This window comes from Mobula hypostoma, chromosome 29, assembly GCF_963921235.1.
Source record: "Mobula hypostoma chromosome 29, sMobHyp1.1, whole genome shotgun sequence".
Classification (NCBI taxonomy): Eukaryota; Metazoa; Chordata; class Chondrichthyes; order Myliobatiformes; family Myliobatidae; genus Mobula; species Mobula hypostoma.
The window spans coordinates 9,249,798-9,271,013 of record NC_086125.1 but is presented as its reverse complement, the minus strand read 5'-3'; the positions used below and the strand labels follow the sequence as shown (position 1 = coordinate 9,271,013).

At 43.6% G+C, this 21,216-nt stretch overlaps 1 protein-coding gene and 1 long non-coding RNA gene across 3 annotated transcripts in view; both read left to right on the top strand.

Annotated features, from left to right (window-relative positions):
- Positions 1 to 21,216, top strand: part of LOC134339299 (3',5'-cyclic-AMP phosphodiesterase 4B-like) — a 408,487-nt gene that overhangs the window by 99,626 nt on the left and 287,645 nt on the right. The gene's annotated exons all lie outside the window — the stretch shown is intronic.
- LOC134339301 (uncharacterized) overlaps positions 19,410 to 21,216 on the top strand; it is a 32,651-nt gene continuing 30,844 nt past the window's right edge. Inside the window, exon 1 of the long non-coding RNA XR_010016374.1 lies at positions 19,410 to 19,624. This is a non-coding gene — a long non-coding RNA (uncharacterized LOC134339301). The remainder of the gene's footprint in view (positions 19,625 to 21,216) is intronic.

Below are 21,216 nucleotides of genomic sequence, written 5' to 3'. Positions count from 1 at the left end.
TTGGCTTAGTAAAATGAGTGGAACTAATCGCAATCTGGTTAAATGTCACCTTGTCTCAAATTTATACCTGAAGTTCAACAGGTTCTGTGCCCAGCAGAATCTGACAAGGGGTGAGAGGAAGGGGAGGGCTGCTCTTCTGGGGCAGGGGAGAGGTTTCCACAACTGATGTCTCTCTGATTTGGTTGTCCCTATATTTAATTAACAGTCAATCTGTGGTAGATCTCGTAGGGTAATTTGATGAGGACCCTGAGTAGGAAAGGTGTACCTCATAGGATCCACCGGATGCAGACCTATGTTGGGATAGAGGACTTCTGGAGCACTCTCCTGCCCCAGCCTTACCTTGCTACCCCCATATCAGCACAACACTCTCAGAAGTAGCCAGCACCTACCCCACCTCCACTCCTCATTCAACTCCAGCATACAACCCCTCCAGCTTATGCCTTTTTGCTGGTTTTGAAGGCCATTCTGGTAGTTCAACTACCTCCAACCTTCCTTTTTGCCCTGATTTGTTCCTATTGTGTTAATCTATTGCCCCAGCCAGACCCAGTGCATCTTTCTTTTAAAATGAAGTTTGGCCATGATAGGATTTTCTCACAGTCCAGTCCCTCATAGAAACATAGAAACATAGAAAATAGGTGCAGGAGTAGGCCATTCGGCCCTTCGAGCCTGCACCGCCATTTATTATGATCATGGCTGATCATCCAACTCAGAACCCAGCCTTCCCTCCATACCCCCTGACCCCTGTAGCCACAAGGGCCATATCTAACTTCCTTTTAAACATAGCTAATGAACTGGCCTCAACAGTTTGCTGTGGCAGAGAATTCCACAGATTCACCACTCTCTGTGTGAAGAAGTTTTTCCTAACCTCGGTCCTAAAAGGCTTCCCCTCTATCCTCAAACTGTGACCCCTCGTTCTAGACCTCCCCAACATCGGGAACAATCTTCCCGCATCTAGCCTGTCCAATCCCTTTAGGATCTTATACGTTTCAATCAGATCCCCCCTCAATCTTCTAAATTCCAACGAGTACAAGCCCAGTTCATCCAGTCTTTCTTCATATGAAAGACCTGCCATCCCAGGAATCAATCTGGTGAACCTTCTTTGTACTCCCTCTATGGCAAAGATGTCTTTCTTCAGATTAGGGGACCAAAACTGCACACAATACTCCAGGTGTGGTCTCACCAAGGCCTTGTACAACTGCAGTAGTACCTCCCTGCTCCTGTACTCGAATCCTCTCGCTATAAATGCCAGCATACCGTTCGCCTTTTTCACCGCCTGCTGTACCTGCATGCCCACTTTCAATGACTGGTGTATAATGACACCCAGGTCTCGTTGCACCTCCCCTTTTCCTAATCGGCCACCATTCAGATAATAATCTGTTTTCCTATTTTTGCCACCAAAGTGGATAACTTCACATTTATCCACATTAAATTGCATCTGCCATGAGTTTGCCCACTCACCCAACCTATCCAAGTCACCCTGCATCCTCTTAGCATCCTCCTCACTGCTAACACTGCCACCCAGCTTCGTGTCATCCGCAAACTTGGAGATGCTGCATTTAATTCCCTCATCCAAGTCATTAATATATATTGTAAACAACTGGGGTCCCAGCACTGAGCCTTGCGGTACCCCACTAGTCACCGCCTGCCATTCTGAAAAGGTCCCGTTTATTCCCACTCTTTGCTTCCTGTCTGCTAACCAATTCTCCACCCACACCAATACCTTACCCCCAATACCGTGTGCTTTAAGTTTGCACACTAATCTCCTGTGTGGGACCTTGTCAAAAGCCTTTTGAAAATCCAAATATACCACATCCACTGGTTCTCCCCTATCCACTCTACTAGTTACATCCTCAAAAAATTCTATGAGATTCGTCAGACATGATTTTCCTTTCACAAATCCATGCTGACTTTGTCCAATCATTTCACCGCTTTCCAAATGTGCTGTTATCGCATCCTTGATAACTGACTCCAGCAGTTTCCCCACCACCGACGTTAGGCTAACCGGCCTATAATTCCCCGGTTTCTCTCTCCCTCCTTTTTTAAAAAGTGGGGTTACATTAGCCACCCTCCAATCCTCAGGAACTAGTCCAGAATCTAACGAGTTTTGAAAAATTATCACTAATGCATCCACTATTTCTTGGGCCACTTCCTTAAGCACTCTGGGATGCAGACCATCTGGCCCTGGGGATTTATCTGCCTTCAATCCCTTCAATTTACCTAACACCACTTCCCTACTAACATGTATTTCGCTCAGTTCCTCCATCTCACTGGACCCTCTGTCCCTTACTATTTCTGGAAGATTATTTATGTCCTCCTTAGTGAAGACAGAACCAAAGTAATTATTCAATTGGTCTGCCATGTCCTTGCTCCCCATAATCAATTCACCTGTTTCTGTTTGCAGGGGACCTACATTTGTCTTTATCAGTCTTTTCCTTTTTACATATCTATAAAAGCTTTTACAGTCCGTTTTTATGTTCTCTGCCAGTTTTCTCTCATAATCTTTTTTCCCCTTCCTAATTAAGCCCTTTGTCCTCCTCTGCTGAACTCTGAATTTCTCCCAGTCCTCAGGTGAGCCACTTTCTCTGGCTAATTTGTATGCTACTTCTTTGGAATTGATACTATCCCTAATTTCTCTTGTCAGCCACGGGTGCACTACCTTCCTTGATTTATTCTTTTGCCAAACTGGGATGAACAATTGTTGTAGTTCATCCATGCAACCTTTAAATGCCTGCCATTGCATATCCACCTTCAATCCCTGAAGTGTCATTTGCCAGTCTATCTTAGCTAATTCACGTCTCATACCTTCAAAGTTACCCCTCTTTAAGTTCAGAACCATTGTTTCTGAATTAACTACGTCACTCTCCATGTTAATGAAGAATTCCACCATATTATGGTCACTCTTACCCAAGGGGCCTCTCACGACAAGATCGCTAATTAACCCTTCCTCATTGCTCAAAACCCAGTCCAGAATAGCCTGCTCTCTAGTCGGTTCCTCGACATGTTGGTTCAAAAAACCATCCCGCATACATTCCAAGAAATCCTCTTCCTCAGCACCTTTACCAATTTGGTTCACCCAGTCTACATGTAGATTGAAGTCACCCATTATAACTGCTGTTCCTTTATTGCACACATTTCTAATTTCCTGTTTAATACCATCTCCGACCTCACTACTACTGTTAGGTGGCCTGTACACAACTCCCACCAGCGTCTTCTGCCCCTTAGTGTTACGCAGCTCTACCCATATCGATTCCACATCTTCCCGGCTTATGTCCTTCCTTTCTATTGCGTTAATCTCTTTTTTAACCAGCAACGCCACCCCACCTCCCCTTCCTTCATGTCTATCCCTCCTGAATATTGAATATCCCTGAACGTTGAGCTCCCATCCCTGGTCACCCTGGAGCCATGTCTCTGTGATCCCAACTATATCATAATCATTAATAACAATCTGCACTTTCAATTCATCCGCCTTATTACGAATGCTCCTTGCATTGACACATAAAGCCTTCATCTTCCAGAGTGCTGGATTCCCACACCCTTCAAAGGACAGCGTGGTCTTGGAATGCAGTTTAGAATTTTCCAAGGCTAAATGTTGCTTCCAAGCCAGGTAAAATGGCAGTAGGAAGCCAGGAGGTAAGAAGAGAAGAGAATGAAGAGGTGGCTCCATTTTGCCAGAATCATAACGTCACTGAGTCTGAGTATTTGGATTCCATATATAAGTAGTCTCTATCAGGATGGACTTTGGAGCAGCTCTCAACAGCACTCTGCTTTTTATTACCTGTCTATGTAAGCGTGTCTTGAGATAGCATTTTTTAGGCAGATGTTCTAGTCTATGGTTGCGTAGTTATGGAGTAATGGGTAGGTAAGAAGGATAAAGCTGATCAAATCATTAAGACCTCTTTGCGATACCAGTGCATTTTTGGAACTGATAAGAAGCTGAGCTAATGTAAATGTGTTCTGGTGACTCAGTGTTATGATACCGTCACTGTTTCCCTCCCACCCACAGTTATATTTCTGACTGTTGTTTTCTAATAATCAACACTCATTAGCAATATCTTCCCAGTGCTCCCCTACTCACCACCTTCCTACCATGAGGGTGTTGGTTTACATTTGCAAATATTTCAATGGCTCTTTGCTGCTTTGCTTTAGTCATTGTTCATGTGAGTCAGGAATGGAGTGGTAGAAACTATTGCAGAAACAAGAGAGGGTACAGTCCTTACCCGATCAGGTGTCCACACAGTCAGACACAGGGATCTTAATTTCTCCTTCAGTTTGCCGTGGCCAAGGCTCCTAATGCTGATTATTCCACTGTATTGCACTGTAGCTGACACCCCGTGCCACTGGAATAAAGCTAATGTATCACTCTCTGGCCCCGTTGGTCTATATGTTGCACTTAACATGATTGACCACACTGCCGTCATTATCTTTAAGTGCCATGTCATAAGATGTGGGCGATCATGGTCTATGACTGTGACTGTTCTTGGCAGATTTTTCTATAGATGGGGTTTACCGTTGCCGCCTTCTGGGCAGAGTCCTTACAAGACGGGTGACCCCAGCCATTATCAATACTCTTCAGAGATTGTCTGCCTGGCATCAGTGGTCGCATAACCAGGACTTGTGATGTGCACCAGCTGCTCACGTGACCATTCGGCACTTGCTGTGATGGCTTCACGTTACCCTGGTTGGGGGGGAAGGAGTTCAGAAGGTGCTGCAGCTTGCCGAAGGGCTGGCCTGCAGGCTAGCAGAGGGAAGGAGTGCCTTACCCCTCCTTTGTACTTTCACCACCTCCACACCATCTTCTTCAAACGTACCTCTTGCACTGTAAAGCTGGTTGAGTCTGAATTTATTGGCTCCCCCACTCTTAAGTCAAAGCCAGGATCAACAATTCCAGAGTGGTTTTTGACATCTTGAAGAAAGTGTAGACATCCAGAATCCTATCAAGGAAAACCAAAATCAGACTCTTTATCTCAAATGTTAAAACAGTGCTCCTATATGGCTCTGAAACTTGGAGAACAACAAAGAAGACATTACAAAAACTGAAGGCTTTCATCAACTGGTGCCTGAGAAGGATCCTAAACATCAGATGAACTGACAAAGTACCGAGCCAGACATTGTGGGAAAACAGCAACCAGGAGTCCATAGAGAATTGAAATGGAGGTGGATTGGCCACACCATGAGGAAGCCACCCAACAACACCAGCAGGCAGTCCTTAAAATGGAATCCCCAAGGAAAGAGGAAAAGGGGACATTCAAAGAACGTGGAAGACAGACGTTGAGGCCAAAATTAGACAATGGGGACTCTCCTGGAGATGGGAGGTCATCGAAGGCCTATGCTGCACTGGGAAGCTAAGGGCCAGAAGAAGAAGAGGACTCTAAGTCTATTGTCTGCACCTTTCACTCAAAAAATAATACCTGGTGTCATGGTTATACAACAAAAGAAAACAGGTCCTATAGTCTAACCTGTTCATGCCGATAAAGATACCTGTCCCATTTGCCTGGATTGTCCCATATCCTATAACACGTAATCTGCCTGTCCTTCCAAACTGCAGTAATTCCCTTTTTCAAACTCTTCTCCGAAGTCTTTGAACATACCTTGCCATTTTCAAGTCAGTTCCACAGCTATCAGCTTGTTTGAATTCTTGAAATCAGATCTCTGTCCCAGCTGTAGTACTTGTACAACTCTAATCAAAATCACCTGTGATGTCCAGTGTGTTCTCTTCAAACATAATATTCAGAGTGACATATACACAACAGCTTTATGACTGCCTACTTCATCCTATGACATCGTATCCCCACCCCCACCACCCCAGTGTGAGCTCATCGGCCTTTACCTCATCTTGACTCTTATGGCAAACCTTTATCCATCATGTTTTTCCACTGTCTGTGAGCAAAATCATTCAAACTCTATTACCTATGGGCTAGCTTAGTCCAGGAACCACTTATTCACCCATCATCTTCAGGATGAAGGCTGAGATAGAGCACGGATCCGTATGTTGGAGAGAGCGAGAGAGAGAGAGAGCATGGCTCTGTTCATTTAGATGCAATGATAAGGTATGGCACTGCTGGGGCAGACGACTACAACTGATTTACATAGTCTTCTGTAGTTGTAAGCTTTAGATTGGAAGTTTCTGTGGAAATTAAAATCTAAACAGTTAATTGCTCCTGAAAATGAGATACAGTACTGATTTCTTCAAATCAATGCCATGAACGCAGACATAAATATATCAAATTCAGTCTCAGAGCTTCTCCCTCTCTCGGGCAGTAAACAAATAGGCTGTTTTAGATAAGTGCATTGTTATTTTTGAATAGTGTTTTTGGCTTCTCCAGGTACTATAACTGTGTGGGAGGTGCAGTATTCCTGAAAGTGGAAAATTTTGCTGTCAGTCAGAAGCACTCAATCATTTCCACAGCAAATACTTTTTGCTCCATGACTTTCCCATGTGTGATGTTTAAGGCCCAGATTTTGGGATGTTAAGATAGCAGAAAAGCATACTCAGGTTGTACATATCCAAACTATCCATGTGGATTAATTTAGACCCACATTTTGTTGCTCTTTATGACATCATACATCAGACTATAGCTACCTACTGCCCGTCACGCTGCTGAAATTTAGGGCAACAGTGAAGGTTTTGCATCTCTGGTGGCATTCATCATTTCATGGCACTAGCCAGGCGTCAGAGGACGTTTCGGGAGTGCAGTGTTATGTGTTTTACTGGAACGGGGCTGCACGAGGACATACCCCCCGATCAAAACTTTTCCATGGACGGCTGCCAGACCATTCGGGCTGACCGGAAGTGCACTGAAAGCGGTAAACGTAAAGGAGTTGGGTGCTTACTGATCTGGTTAACAACGGATGGTGCAATCCGGGTCATATTACGATCGAGGAACGTGTTTGTAGACCGGATATTGAACTTTTTACTGTTGGACTTCGGCCATATTCCACCGAGATACAACACTGGGTGGCACGGGAGGTCATTCCTGCCTGTGGCCATTGAACTTGCAGCTCCTCCCATGGAGGGTCAGACACCCTGAGCCAATAGACTGGTCCTGGACTTATTTCCATCTGGCATAGTTTGCATTTTGTTGTTTGATTGTTTGTGTTTTTTGTATTGCTATATTTATGCTCTATTATGGCTGTAACAAAACCCAATTTCCCTCAGGATCAATAAAGTATATCTATCTATCTATCTATCTATCTACCATTTCAATAACTTTCTCTTGGTATTCACTACTGTCAGTCTTGCAAATGCCAGGTGGAGACTCAGGAAAACCATTGCACTCAGATGAGGAAGAATTCTTTATTGCTGTTTCTGTAACAATTTTGTTTTACCGGTCAGAGTTGTTAGCCCTGAACTGGAGGACTGGTGGACCACTCTTCGTCTGGCCGCTACCATTTGACCTGTTTTGGCATGTGTGACCCTACCAAATGCCAAAGCATAAAGCCCTGACTCCGGCCAACATCTCACTCCAGGTCATTGAGGCACGCAAGCCTCCAAACCCTATGACAAGGTTGTGGTCCTCTTGGAGGACCAAACTACAGGTAATTCCCATAAAATAGATATTGAGCTGTTATAATTGCACGAATGACAATAATTTGCAGAACTTCCCAGAGTGCTTTGTTTCAGAAAGTGCCAGGGCAGGTAGTTAAAAGTTTTGTCTTGAAAGTAAGTTTTAAGGAGCATTGTTAAGAAAGTGTGATGTAGAGAAAATTAAAAGTTTTGGAAAGAATTCCAGTTAAAGGCTCAGCAACTGAGGCTTTATGTCAAAGGTGAAACAATTGAACTCAGGGATGATCATGTGGCCAGAACCGGAGAAACATCAGAATCCGGTTTATTTGACTGGCACATTCCAGAACTTCCTGTCACCTATCATGAAGGTGTTAGATGATAGCAAGCAGGAGAGTTTGGACAGCCACTGATTCTAGAGGAGCTGACTGGCTCCATTTGTTCCTTTGAGTCAAATATAACTTCTGAAAGCAACAGCCTACTGGCTGTTGGTCCCAGACTGGGGCTGGATGGTCCTAGACCTGCTGGAAGTATACAAAGCTTCTAGCTGGCAGCATGTCGTACTCCATGAGAAAGGGCATCATTACCCTCATCTACAAGAAGAAGGAGGAAATTTCGCTCTTGAACGTAGATTATGAGATCCTGTCCAAAGCCATTGCCAACAGGGTCAAGTGTGTTCTGGGACAGATGATCCACCCAGACCAAACCTGTGACCACCTTTACAGGTTGCGCATGGACCTGAAATATGTGAGCACCAAGTACCGCTAGGCACCAAGGTTCTCTCTGTCCCTGTTGTTATGATGGATGGGTCAGGCCCTGGTACCGTACAACGTCCCAGTCAGTTGGACGTTGCCACACTGCCTGTCCTTCATGGAAAAGTTCTTCCAGACCAACATCTTTGACCACAAGGCCATCAGGCAGTGGTCAGCACAGGAGGTTCTGCAGACACTGCAGAAGTTGGGATAATTTCCTGGTCAGACTGTCCAGACCATTTAGTAGAATGCCTCGTTGCCAGACCTCACCAGCAGGCACCAAGCCCTTGCCTGGCTGGTGGTGATAGGGGCCCTCCCAGTCAGACCCTTCCTCCATGCCTGGGGCATCATTCCCACAACCTGCTGCCTGCAGGATGACTGTAATGGAATGAGATGGTTGCTCATCTCTTTCCAGACTGTGGGTTTGCACCGAGGGTATGAAGAAAGTTCATCCCAAGCAGCTGTGTGACAGAGGAGTTTCTAATCTGTGAGGTGTTTCCAGGAGCACACACAGAAATAAACATCAAGTGCTGCTGATGGGTCATCAACTCAGTGAAATGGTCGGCCCAAAACGTGTTAGCCTGCCAACATGTCGAGATGTCCGTGGAGGAACACTGTCAGCTGGCATATTCCAGACTGCGGGAGTACGTGCTGAGATGCTGAGAGATGCACTGAAGCTTGGTACAGACACTGCTCGGGGCTGGTGGGGAAAGACCACAGTATAGGTTCTTCTCCCACTGGAGACAGAGGGGATGGGTTTGGTGAGGAAGCCCATCAATTATTGTAGAAGTGCATCACCCCAAGGATCTACATGAGTGGCAATAGTCCCACTGATTTTAATGTAAGAATGAGAAGACATTGCATGGTTTATTTATGTCATTTTAAAACTATGAATCAAGTTTATCTTGATATAAAAAATAACTCCAATCTGCTGCTCAGGGATACTATTGCCTACATCCAGGACAGGCTGGTAGATGCCTACCTGGTCGGCTTGGACCAGGAGAAAGCCTTTGACAGGATATTACACATGTATGTGATAGACGTACTCTCCAAAATTGGCTTTGGGGAGGGGAACAGGAATCGGATCCAACTGCTCCACACAGAAACCTGTAGTGGAGTCCAAATCAATGGGTGGGAAGCTAGCAGTTTCCCCATTAAGTCTGGAGTCAGGCAGGGTTGCCCACTTTCCCCTGTCTTGGTCATGTGCGGTATAGAATCCTTTGCTGAAGCCATCAGGAGTAATGATAGCTTAAGAGGGGTGCGTTGCTGGGCATTGAAGAGTCCCAAATGAATACCTCCCAGTACATAGAACATCACTGTCTTCTGTTCACATCTGAGGTCAGTTCGCAGTTTGAGCAGCATCTGCAAACAGATTGAGTTAGTATCAGGCGCCAAAGTTAACTGTCCAGCTATCTTTGATGAGGAATGTGCCCAAACCTGCTTAGACATTAGCTTGCATCTTTACCTTGTACAAAAGGCTCTTCAAATGAAGAACATCAGAAGGCTTATAAGTTCTGTTTGTTCCTTGACCAAAATGTTTTGTTGCTGTTAAGCTTAAGACAAGTGAGGGTTTTTAGAGTAATGGGAACATTGTTGAAACTGGTCCAAAGTAATTTCAGACAGCAGCAGTCCTTTCAGTATGTATTGAACATGCACCCTGGTGCCCAGAGGAGAACATTGTGCAACGATGTCTTGTGTCCAAACGATTGAAAACAGTCTAGTGTGAGATTGAGCAGATGAAGTAATTAATTTTTTTATCAGACGTACAGTACATTGAGTATAAATTGTCTAGCAATACGATAGATATTGATATATATCAATACAATATTGATCACTTTACATTCTGTACATGTCATTAACTCAATCTGGAAATTCGGACATAAAACTGCAGGACATTAGCTGTGCGGTTGGCCCAGTAATAAACTTGTTTAATGACTTTATTTGTAAATAAAACAGAGGCATAGAAGTAAGGCATGTTATTAAAGGTCCATGTGCAGTCATAACATGGTGCACTAATGGCTGTTTGTTCATAGTTCAGCTGTTCAAATTACAATGGTGTCCAAAGCTCAAGGCATTATACTTTTTCTCTTCAGTTGGGGAGGACATCAGCCAGACTGGTGGAGAGTTGAATTTGCAGAGGGATTGAGGGCTGGTACCATTAGTTGGATCATAGTTGTTCAGGACCTCTTGATCAAGGGGTGGGTTGGGGGGGGGGCGGGGGTTAGAGTCCAAAGGACAGAAGCAGAATATGGGGCTTAAATCCGACTCCAGCAAAGGCCAATTAAACACTGTCCTTGGAGTTGCAGTGAAATGCCAGGAAATGCAGATTGAATTTCTGCAGCAACGCAAAATGACCTAGAAATGCCTATTATTGCTGACAGTACTGAAATCAAAACCTCTATATCATTACGAGTAATCCTGTGTGTCTATTAATCATTGGCTTGTTTACATTTACAGTTAGTGGTGTCTCCAATTATGTAATGAGAGGGTCCTTAATATCTTCATATTTAACTATTTTAAAAGTCAAATTATTTAATCTTATTAGAGGAATCTATTTTGCCGTCTATTGTAGTGTTTTTGTACTAAATGAACTTTTAATTGTGTTTTGGATACTAAGTGAGAGATGTTGGGATTGAGGAGGAAGAACGTTGAGGTCAAGAATCAGACCTGATCATTTCAGTTGGCAGAGCAGTCTCTGTAACCTGTGTTGAATTCCTGTCCCATTTATGCTCTCGCTTAGTAGCTGGCTGTGCTACAGTGGAATTTGAGAGGGGTTGGCATCCCCAGAGAACCACACAGCTCACAAAATGACAGTGTATGTTTCCAGGGCTGGCCAACTTTACACTGTGTGACCTGCCTTCACTGGAATAAATCAGATGTAGTTCAAAGTTCAATGTAAATTTATTATCGAAGTACCTATATATCATCATATACAACCCTGAGATTCATTTTATTGTGAGCATACTCAATAAATCCAATAACCATATTAGAAACAAAGAAAGGCCACACCAACAGGTCGGACAAACCAGTGAGCAAAAAACAACAAACTGTGCAAAAAGAAAGAGAAAAAAGAAATAATTATAACAATAAATAAGTGAACAGTAAGTATTGAACATGAGATGAAGAGTCCTTGAAAGTGAGTTCATAGGTTGTGGGAACAGTTCAGTGATGGGATGAGTGAAGTTGAGTGAAGCTATCCCCTCTGGTTCGAGCTTGATGATTGAGGGGTAATAACTGTTCCTAAACCTGCTGGTCTGATTTCTGAGGTTTCTGCACCTTCTTCCTGATGGCGGCAGCGAGAAGAGAGCATGACCTGGGTGGTGGGGCTCCCTGATGATGCATCCTGTGATAATGCTTCGTGTAGATGTGCTCAATGGTGGGGAGGGCTGTACCTGTGATACGCTAGGCTGCATCCACTAATTTTTGTCGGATTTTCTGTTCAAGGGCATTAGTGTTTCCATACCATGCTGTGATGCAGCCACTCAGTATACTGAACCTCTGATGAGGACTGGCTCATTGATCTATAGTTTCCTTCTGAAGTTAATAATTAGCTCCTTGGTCTTGCTGACATTGAGTAAGAGGTGTTGTTGTGGCACCACTCAGCCTATCTGCCTCCCTATGCTAATTTGTCACCACCTTTGATTTGGAAGGAGGTGCAGAAGCCTGAAGGCACACACTCAACAATTCAGGAACAGCTTCTTCCCCTCTGCCATCCAATTTCTGAATGAACGTTAAACCCATGAACACTACCTCAATACTTTTTTATTTCTTTTGTTGCACTACTTATTTAATTTAACTATTTAATATATATAGTCATACTGTAATTCACAGTTTGTTTTCTTTCTTATTATGCTTTGCATTGTACTGCTGCTGCAAATTTAAGTTTCACAACATATGTGGTGATATTAAACCTGATTTCAGGCCCCCCGTCCCTATCCGCCTTGGTCTTCTATCCTCTCCTATCAAGATTCCCCCTTCTCCAGCCCTTTATCTCTTTTACCTATCAGCTTCTCAGCTCCTTACTTCACCCCTCCTTCTCTCCTGGTTTCACCTATCATCTACCACCTTGTACTTCTTCCTCCTCTCCCCCAACCTTCTTGCTCTCACTTAGCTTTCCTTCCAGTCTTGATGAAGGGTCTCGTCCCGAAACATCAACTGTTTACTCTTTTTTCCATAGATGCTGCCTGGCCTGCTGAGTTCCTCCGGTATTTTGTGTGTGTTGCTTTGGATTTCCAGCATCTGCAGATTTTCTTACGTCAATTATAGACAGGCCAGGTTTATATTTTGTTAGCTACAAAAGGGAGTAAAATCTCAAAGATTAAAAGATTGAAAGTACATTTATTATAAAAATATGTGTGCAGTATACAACCTTGAGATTCCTCTTCCCACAGACAGCCACAAAACAGAAAAACCATGGGACCTGTTCAAAGAAAAAAATCAAATCCCCAATGTGCAAAAAAAACAAATCTTGCCAACGGCAAAAAAAAACATGAGCAAAAAACTTAGAATATGAAACATCATACCAGAAAGCCAATGAAAAAGTCCAGGAATGTTCATTTTCAGCTCAGTTCAGTTCAGTTTAGCACTGTGTTGTTTGTTAACTGCAGGTTACTGAACTAGTCTCCCCCGATCAAAATCGCACAAAACATCAATGAAAAAGGGGAGCAACCAGAAACCAGACACAAAGCATTACATGATCTACAGAGTTCAGTACATAAACCGTGTCAACTAATCCTTGCCCAAGACCCAAGATTCCAGCACCAACAAGTGAGCGGTGGGGGGTGGAAGAGAGAGAGACCGATTGAATGCAGGCACCTTTCTCCGGGAGTAGCAAGCAGGAGAGAGATCAGTCACTTGCAGGCAGACGGTGCTGAAAGCCTGCTCGCCTTTCACTTCCGTCTTCACTGATTTCAATCTCCTCAACGCTTTAATCGGCAAGATTGGCGGGAAATGGTTTCGGTCATGGGCTGGCTCCCTGTCTCCAGGCTTTGCGGCCTTCAACCCACACACTTCACTCAAAACCTCACCAAATTCCCCCGGAGTGTCAGACCACTCTATTGGCCTGAAAACACACAATCAATCTGTCGAGCACAGGCTCCAGTAGTAGCAGAATCATTTTTGAAAGAAGAAGTAGTAAAGGAAGTAAATAACTAATTTTGTGAACTATCTGAAGCATGTCGCCATTGGACATGTTGTTTGCAGGCATCACCTAAAAAGTGATGCTAATGCTCACACACTTAGATCAACTGCCCTAGCACTCTGCTATGCACCTGCAGAATACTGTGCACCTGTGTGGGGCAGATCAGCACATGCGAAGAAAATAGACCCGTTGCTTAACCTAGCCTGCTGAATAATCACGGGCACACTGCACCCCACACCCACTAACGTCATTTACAGACTTGCAGGCATTGCTCCCCCCCAGAGATCCGAAGACACACTATAACAAAAATTGAAAAAGGTAAACAGAACTCGGATCCACAGCACCCACTACATCGTCATGTGCCAGTTTCCAACCACCTAAAATCGAGGAAAAGCTTTGCTACAGTGGAGGAACTACCGCATGGAACATACCCCCAAACATACAGGATTGACCTCTGGCAACAAACAGAAGCCAGAACCCCACCAAACAATACAGTGCAAGACCCCACAGAAATGTTACCAGTCGGGGCACTGCTTGACAGACGGAAGTGGTGCGCTCTCAACAGAGCGAGAGCAGGAGTTTGTAGGACGGGAGACAATATGGTGAAGTGGGGTTTAAAGACCAGCGAATCCTGTGAGTGTGGCGAAAGGGTGCAGAACATCGAACACGTTCTGTGCAACTGCCCACTCTCACCTGATTTAGCTGACACTGACCTGCTCAACGTCAACCAAACAACACTAAGAGTGGCTGGCTGTCAGGTGTGACAAGCTATGATGATGATCTAAAAAGTAAACAAGTAATCCTCTAGGTGTTTAAGTAAGTATAGTGAATTTTCTGCACTCTTTTGGCAAATATGTCATAAGATTCAGAAGCTGGCATGGAGGGAGAATGGGAGCAAGGATATATGTTGGCATTAATCGAGTTTTGGGTTCTGTGCTGACTTTTGTGTTAGCATGGGTAATGGGTAATGGGAAATTGGAAATGTTAGTTACTGAGCAATGACACCAGTCTTAATTTAAACTAACTGCGTGGTAATCTTGTGTAAGAGTTTTCGAAGCAGATTGAGAAGGAAGTGAAACAATATGATAGCAAAATAAAGATACCTTCTGATGAATACTTTGCATCTTGCACTTTTAAGTTCAGCACAATTTTTGTGGGGTGCGATCTTCTTCAAGCCTTTCCAAGTTTGCTGAATTTAAAGTGTAAGTTTGCTGAGAGGAAGGTGAGAGTTGTTAGAGGAAATGAAATAAAATTTCAAAGTAAATTTATTATGTAAGTTCATATATACAACCCTAAGATTCATTGTCTTGTGGGCATTCTCAATAAATACATAATAGAATAATAACCTCAATAGATTAAATAAAAGATCACACTGACTTGGGTGTTCAAACTGAGTGCAAAGTATACAAATTGTGCAAATACAAAAATAAAGAAATAATAATAATAAATAAGCAATAAATGTCAAGAATATGAGATGAAGAGTTCATAGGTTGCAGTAATATTTCAATGTGAAGCGGAATGAAGTTAACCCCTTTGGTTCAAGTGCCTGGTGGCTGAGGGGTAGTAACTGTTCCTAAAGCTGGTGATGTGAGTCCTGAAGCTCCTGTACTTTCTTCCTGATGGCAGCAGTGAGAAGAGAGCATGCCTGGGCGATGGGGTCCCTAATGATGGATGCTGCTTACCAGCGACAACATTTTGTATAGATGTGTTCAATGGCAGGGACAGCTTTACCTGTGTGTTGAGCTGGATACGCTCAACCAACTAACTACGTTTTCAACAACTCATGCAACTGCTGTTCAGGTATCAAAATTCAGGCAGCATACAGCACAGCCTCAAAGGGACTCCTCGATTCTTACAGCAGGAGAAAGGGAGACCCTTTTTTTTTGCAGGGGAAAGTCCTGCATACAAGGGAGCGTTAATGTAAAAGTTAGCTAACTAATTGAGAAAAAAGGGTAATTGTTTTATTATCTAAGCAGCCATCTAAATTTTATTACTGTGTATTTAATGTTCATTTTCCATGGGTGAAGATCATGGAGTTTAATTGATTTTCATACCCTTTAAGCTGTCTTGGAAGTGTTTTAATTGGAACCTTATGCAAATTGACATGACTGGAACAAATTGTTCTGATGGCACTGTTACCCCAGTGTGTTGTAGCTGCAGTTTGCTCACATAGCTGGGAACAATGGAACACTCTGTGCTGTTTGATAGATAAGACATTTACAGTGATAAGTGGCTGAACCACATTGGTCAGGAGGACTCCAGTGGCCATTCCCAAGTTAACTGATAGGAAGCTCACTCTACCAAAAGGAGTCAAAACCTTGACTGGTGTTCATTTGCCCCAGAGACTCAGCACATGGCAGGATTGTTATGTCTTCTATGGTTAAGTAATCAGCTGATCCATGTTACCTTGGGTCAACTGGAGTGATTTCCCAGCAAGTTTAGGGGAGGATTATGTTGGTGTAAGTGTTCTATTGAGATTGATGACAATACTGTAATACAACTGAAGTCTAGTCTATCCTCTGCTTGTAAGAATCCATGAGGAGAGTCTAGGAGACTTCTTAAAGCCCTCAGCTTTCTGTCTATTGATAAGGCACTTATATATTCATGTGCTTATCAGGTCAATTACTGGACATTAATAAAGGATGTTCGGTCCACTCTTTTGTTTGGCCTTTGGGAAGGTAGAACAGCTTTCAGAAGAATATGCCATTGATTTTTGGAGATTACCACTGGAAATTGTTAGACTCTGGGCAAAGGCCAACTCTCACTGGACAATTGAAACACAAAGCTCACATGTCATTTTTGATACATGACTCAGGTTTGGGTATTGTTCCATTGCTACACGTTGTCTCCAGTGTTAACCAGGCAAGATGTTCATCTATGAAGGGCATTATGCCTGGTCCCTGACCTTAGTTATATTTTTAAAAAACTGCAGCATTAGAAATGGAGTTTCTGGGTTGCTGTCATGCCACGGTGGGTTTCATAATAACCCTAGTGGAAAGAAACAATGTTGATTAGCGGTTTAGAGGTGGGGTAAAGAGAAGCTTTTCTCACTCATAGGGTGGTAAATGTCAGCAACATTCTGCTGGAAAGAGTGGCAGAGGCAGAGACCCCCATCACATTTAAACAGTCCTCGGATTTGTATTTGGAATGCTGTGAGCTTTAGGGCCATAGATCAAAGTTTGGAATATGGGATTAAGTGCCCAGTTTTCCTTACAATGTAGAACGAGGTCATTCATTCATCAATTCTATGCTGGCTGTCAAAATAATACCATTCCTTCACTAACTTACCCTTTATGCAATGCTCCCAAAATGCTTATATGGATATCAATCCCACCACTGAGCAGTGAGGAACCAGTTTACCAATCTGCTTGATTTTGAGACGCACGGGAAAACTGGAGCACCTGGAGGAAACCTGTTTGGTCATAGGCAGAACAGGCAAACTCCACACAGACAGCGCTGGAAGTCAAGATACAACCCGAAGGTCACTGACAATAAAGTCAGAAAGATGCTTGGCGACTCTCTCATTGTGGTGGATAGAACACGGGGTGCCAGATGGCGTGGCGGTGAGCAGAGCGCTATCGCTGCTCGGTGCATTCCGGAGTTTTCAGTTCCAACGCTGTCTGTAAAGGGTTTGTACATTCTCCATGTGGGGTTCCTCCGTGTGCTCTGGTGCCCTCCCACAATCCAAAGACATGTCAGTTAGTTGGTTAAATGGTAGTTGTAAATGTTCCTGTGACGTTAAGAAGGTGGGTTGCTGGGAGTTTGGGCCGGAAGGGTCTGTTCCGTGCTGCATTGCTAAATTTTTAAAAAGTACAAGAGCACTCTGCTCGATGTTATCACTGTTTATACCCCAACAAAAGAATGGCTGGTTATCTTCCAACGATTTCCCACTAGTGCTGGTGAAGTCTAGCCATTTAGTCCGGGTGGTCATTTACCTGCATCATTTATACAGGTTGATGTTCCAACAAAGCCAGTGGAAAATTGGACACCAGGTCCATACCCTTGACTGAAATTGCGAAAGGCGTTAACCTCACATTATCTTCCGTGAATGTACAAATGGAGCGCTTAGTACACCTTTTTGAGATAAGATGGGTTACTCCACTCCTGGGTAGACTTCCTTTTATGCTCTCAGTCAGATCCACGTTCTTCTCTGAGCGTTGCCTCCTGCTGGCTGAAGGAAGACCAGAAGTCTGGCATGGGGGTATGGAAGCTGAACAAGAAGCTATTGACACTGTATAACATTGTGTGGCTTAAGGGAGATTCTGCAGGTCCATCCATTCCTCTGAAAGGAATTTAACTCCTGGAAGTCATAACTTTCCAGCTAAATTATACTTAATCCCAATGGACTGGATTGGCCAGATCCGCTGGAAATGTACACTTTATGCTTGTAGTAACAATTAGTCAGAGTTCAAGAGTGAGAGCGTTATCCCCCTCAGTCACACAGATCTTGCCCTCCAACTGCACAGCTTAAAACAAAGCAGCTAGCTGAGGTATTGCCCTGATCAATTCTAGATGTCCTACTAGATGGCCACAAATGAAGGCAGCTTCAGGATTGAACGGTTTAGAGTGTTGCGCAGCCACAACATAGTTCCAGCGTCAGAGTGGTGTTATATGAGGGTTCAAAGTGGTATCATGTGACATTCAGGTTAGATTCCAGCAGCAAGAGTGGAACTGTATCAGAGTCCCAATAGCAAGACATAGTTTCTTACATGGTATCGCATTTGACTGTAATTAGCCTCACTGCAACTAACTAAATCATTTTGGATAGGCTTTACCTCCAAGTATGCCGGAGTCCCTTAAGGGCTAGACTTTAATTACTTTCTTTTTGATGCCTATAACTCTACAGGGGAAAATATACCTGCACTGATTGCTATCTGGAACCTGCTTGGGCAGGCTGCTTTGGCAACATAAACTCTAGTAAACATACTTTTCTAATTTGACTTCAATCCTTTGATAATGTGGCCATCAACATTAATCTTAATGATCTACTCTATAAAGCACTTCCCTGAAAAGCAAACTCAGGCTGTACACAGTGATCGTACCTTTATTAGCTGCTCATTGTTATTCCAGCATATATCGTTCTGTGATAAATATACCCCATCGCAGACGGGCCTCCCCAGTTGACTAGGTCAGAGTATTGACTCTTCTGTTCTTTTCCACCTTTATAACCAATGTGTTAGCTCCCCATTGCTCTACAAAACCCATGAGCAGTGTATGCAGACCTGTTCCTTCACAAGGGGAAGGTGTAATAGTGAGCCTGGCCCACCCCTCACTGCCCTTTCACCCAGAAGCATCAACTGTTTACTGCATTTCTGGCTGCGCTCAGTAAGGTCCTGGGAACACATCATCCACCTAGTTTGTTGAGATGAGTTGCACATCCTAAACTACATTGGCAGCCGTACCGTGCATCCCTTCGTACATAAAAAACAATAAGTTATGAGAGGCCTGGATAGTGAGCATTTTGCGCAGCAGTCATTTACAAGGGGATAGAGATTTAAGGCAACTCTTTGAAAGATTAGGGAAGAGTTGAGAAATTGTTACTCAAGGAATGGTAAGCAGCCGGAACTTACTGCCTGAAAAGGTAGTGGCAGAGGCACTTTTCATATATAAAGAATACCCGGACAAACATTGGATCACCTAATGGCTAAGTGCGAGAGCTAGGGAGTGGACTGACTGGACGGCTGGTTTTCAGGAGGCATGATATAATGGCCCAAATAGCATCCTTTTGTGCTATTTGCTTCAATGAATGCATAAAGTATTTCAGAGTTGAGGTTACAAGATAGTGTAATTTTGTAATTATGCTAGCTAATTGCAGGTCTAATTTTGAACAGTATGTTCTCAGGAACATGTGTAGAAAATGTCGATTGAGCTTCTAACTGCTGAAGCATGAAGACATCCATTACACTGACAGTTCCGCTTCCATTGCCTAATCTGATTTCGAAACCTAATTGCTTCACGTCCCCATTCTATATTCCCTTTTTTAAAGGTCACGTTTACCTATCTTGCCTTGGTTATTGGCCATTCCTCCCCCCCCCCACCACCACCCCCCGACTGTAAAGAATTCAGTCAGATAAATGTGTCAGATAATTCGGATCCTTGTGTGCTCCCAGCAACCATCAAAGTCAGAGTCAACAGAAGGATCGTCGTGGTTACAGGAACCCCCAGCTGCGGGTTATTGTCAACAGAATGGAGCGGTATGAGCTGCAGCACTTCCAGATGTGACTTGTACAGGTGAGGGCTCAGCTCTTGTGAGACAGAGGTGAGGGTCGTCGCAGGTGAAGTGGTGTGGTGTGCTCTGTTTATGTTACTGTATTGAGGGAAGGGTGTCACCAGAGTCACACAGTAATAGAGTAATGTAGCACAAAAACAGACTCTGAGACCCACTACATCCATGTTTTGGCCAGCCACACTAATCCCATTTGCCTACGTTAGTTGTGTATCCATCTATCCCATTTGCCCATTTCACTCCACAGGAGATGCCTGGCCTGCTGAGTTCCTCCAGCAATTTGCTTTTTGCGCCGTTTCCAGCATCTGCAGTCTTCTGTATCATTTGCCTTGCCTACTCAGGTGCCCGTCTAAATCCCTCTCAAACATAATAATTGTACCTGATTCCAATTCTGCACCATACCTGGCCTTCTGTATTTCCCATGTGTCTTGCTGTGACTTTCCATTAGTGAGGAGATGATTATCAGCAGTTGCCAAGCTTGTTGAATATCAGCACTGCCCAGCTAAATATTAACTGGGTAGTATGGCTCCACTGAAATGACCGCAAGTGAAAAACAGATCCAAGAATTCCAGTTTCCCCATGTTACTAATAAATACAGACAGTGTGTACGTAAGGATTTATACTTTCGCAGCTATACACTTGAAGCAGCTCACATTGTAATAGCTCATTTGAGATGCCACAGTTTGTTCCTAGAGAAGGATGGCTCCCCTAAACAGAAAACTGTTCTGCTTGGTTGTTGTATCACCCAGTGTTGACTTAGCCTTTAGTTTAGTTCTAAAATCAACAGATTGCATCCTGGTGCACTGATTTTATGTTGAGCTTTCATCAGCCACAGATTTGGTTGAGTACTTGGAAAGTATCCAGGCCTCCCAATGCAACAAACTTTATTTTAGAACAGACAGCTTGGCGTGCAAAATATGTCGAAAAGCTTAAAATAGTAGACTCGCAGTGTACTGTTACTGGGTGGGCAACATGTCCTGGGTGAAACTGCACAGTGATAGGCATTCAGCATGTATACTGTGTGCATCATCAAAACTGTCTTCTTGTCCGTGCACAAACATTGCGCAGTTCTCACAATCACTAAGTTAGTTACCTCAGGACAAGTTCACTTCTGTGCTCACTAACCTACCAGTTAAGCAATGATTTGATATTAAATTCTCATCTTTGTTTTCAGATCACTCCAAGGTCTCACATTGCAGTAACCCCGCAACAACCCAAAGCTCCCAAGTTTTTTTTCCACCTCCACCAATCTACAAACGTTTCAAGATCTCTGTGGCGTTCTTGATCTCCAGCTTCTTGGTCACACTCGAATTTAATGGATCTTTGGTCAGCTATGCCCTCAGCAGTTGAGGCTTCATGCAATTTCCACCTTACATATCTCAGTTTTTGCTCGTCCACCCTTCATATCTCATCCCTTAAGACCAACTTCTTTGGCCAAGCTTTAAATATCATATACTTTGCATAGGTTTTTGGCACATGTATATACAGTAGCTCAGGTACCAAAGACTTTTGCACAGTATTGTAATAATTTTATGTATTGCACTGTACTGCTACTGTGGAAAAAAAACTACTTTCAATACATATGTGAGTGTTGATA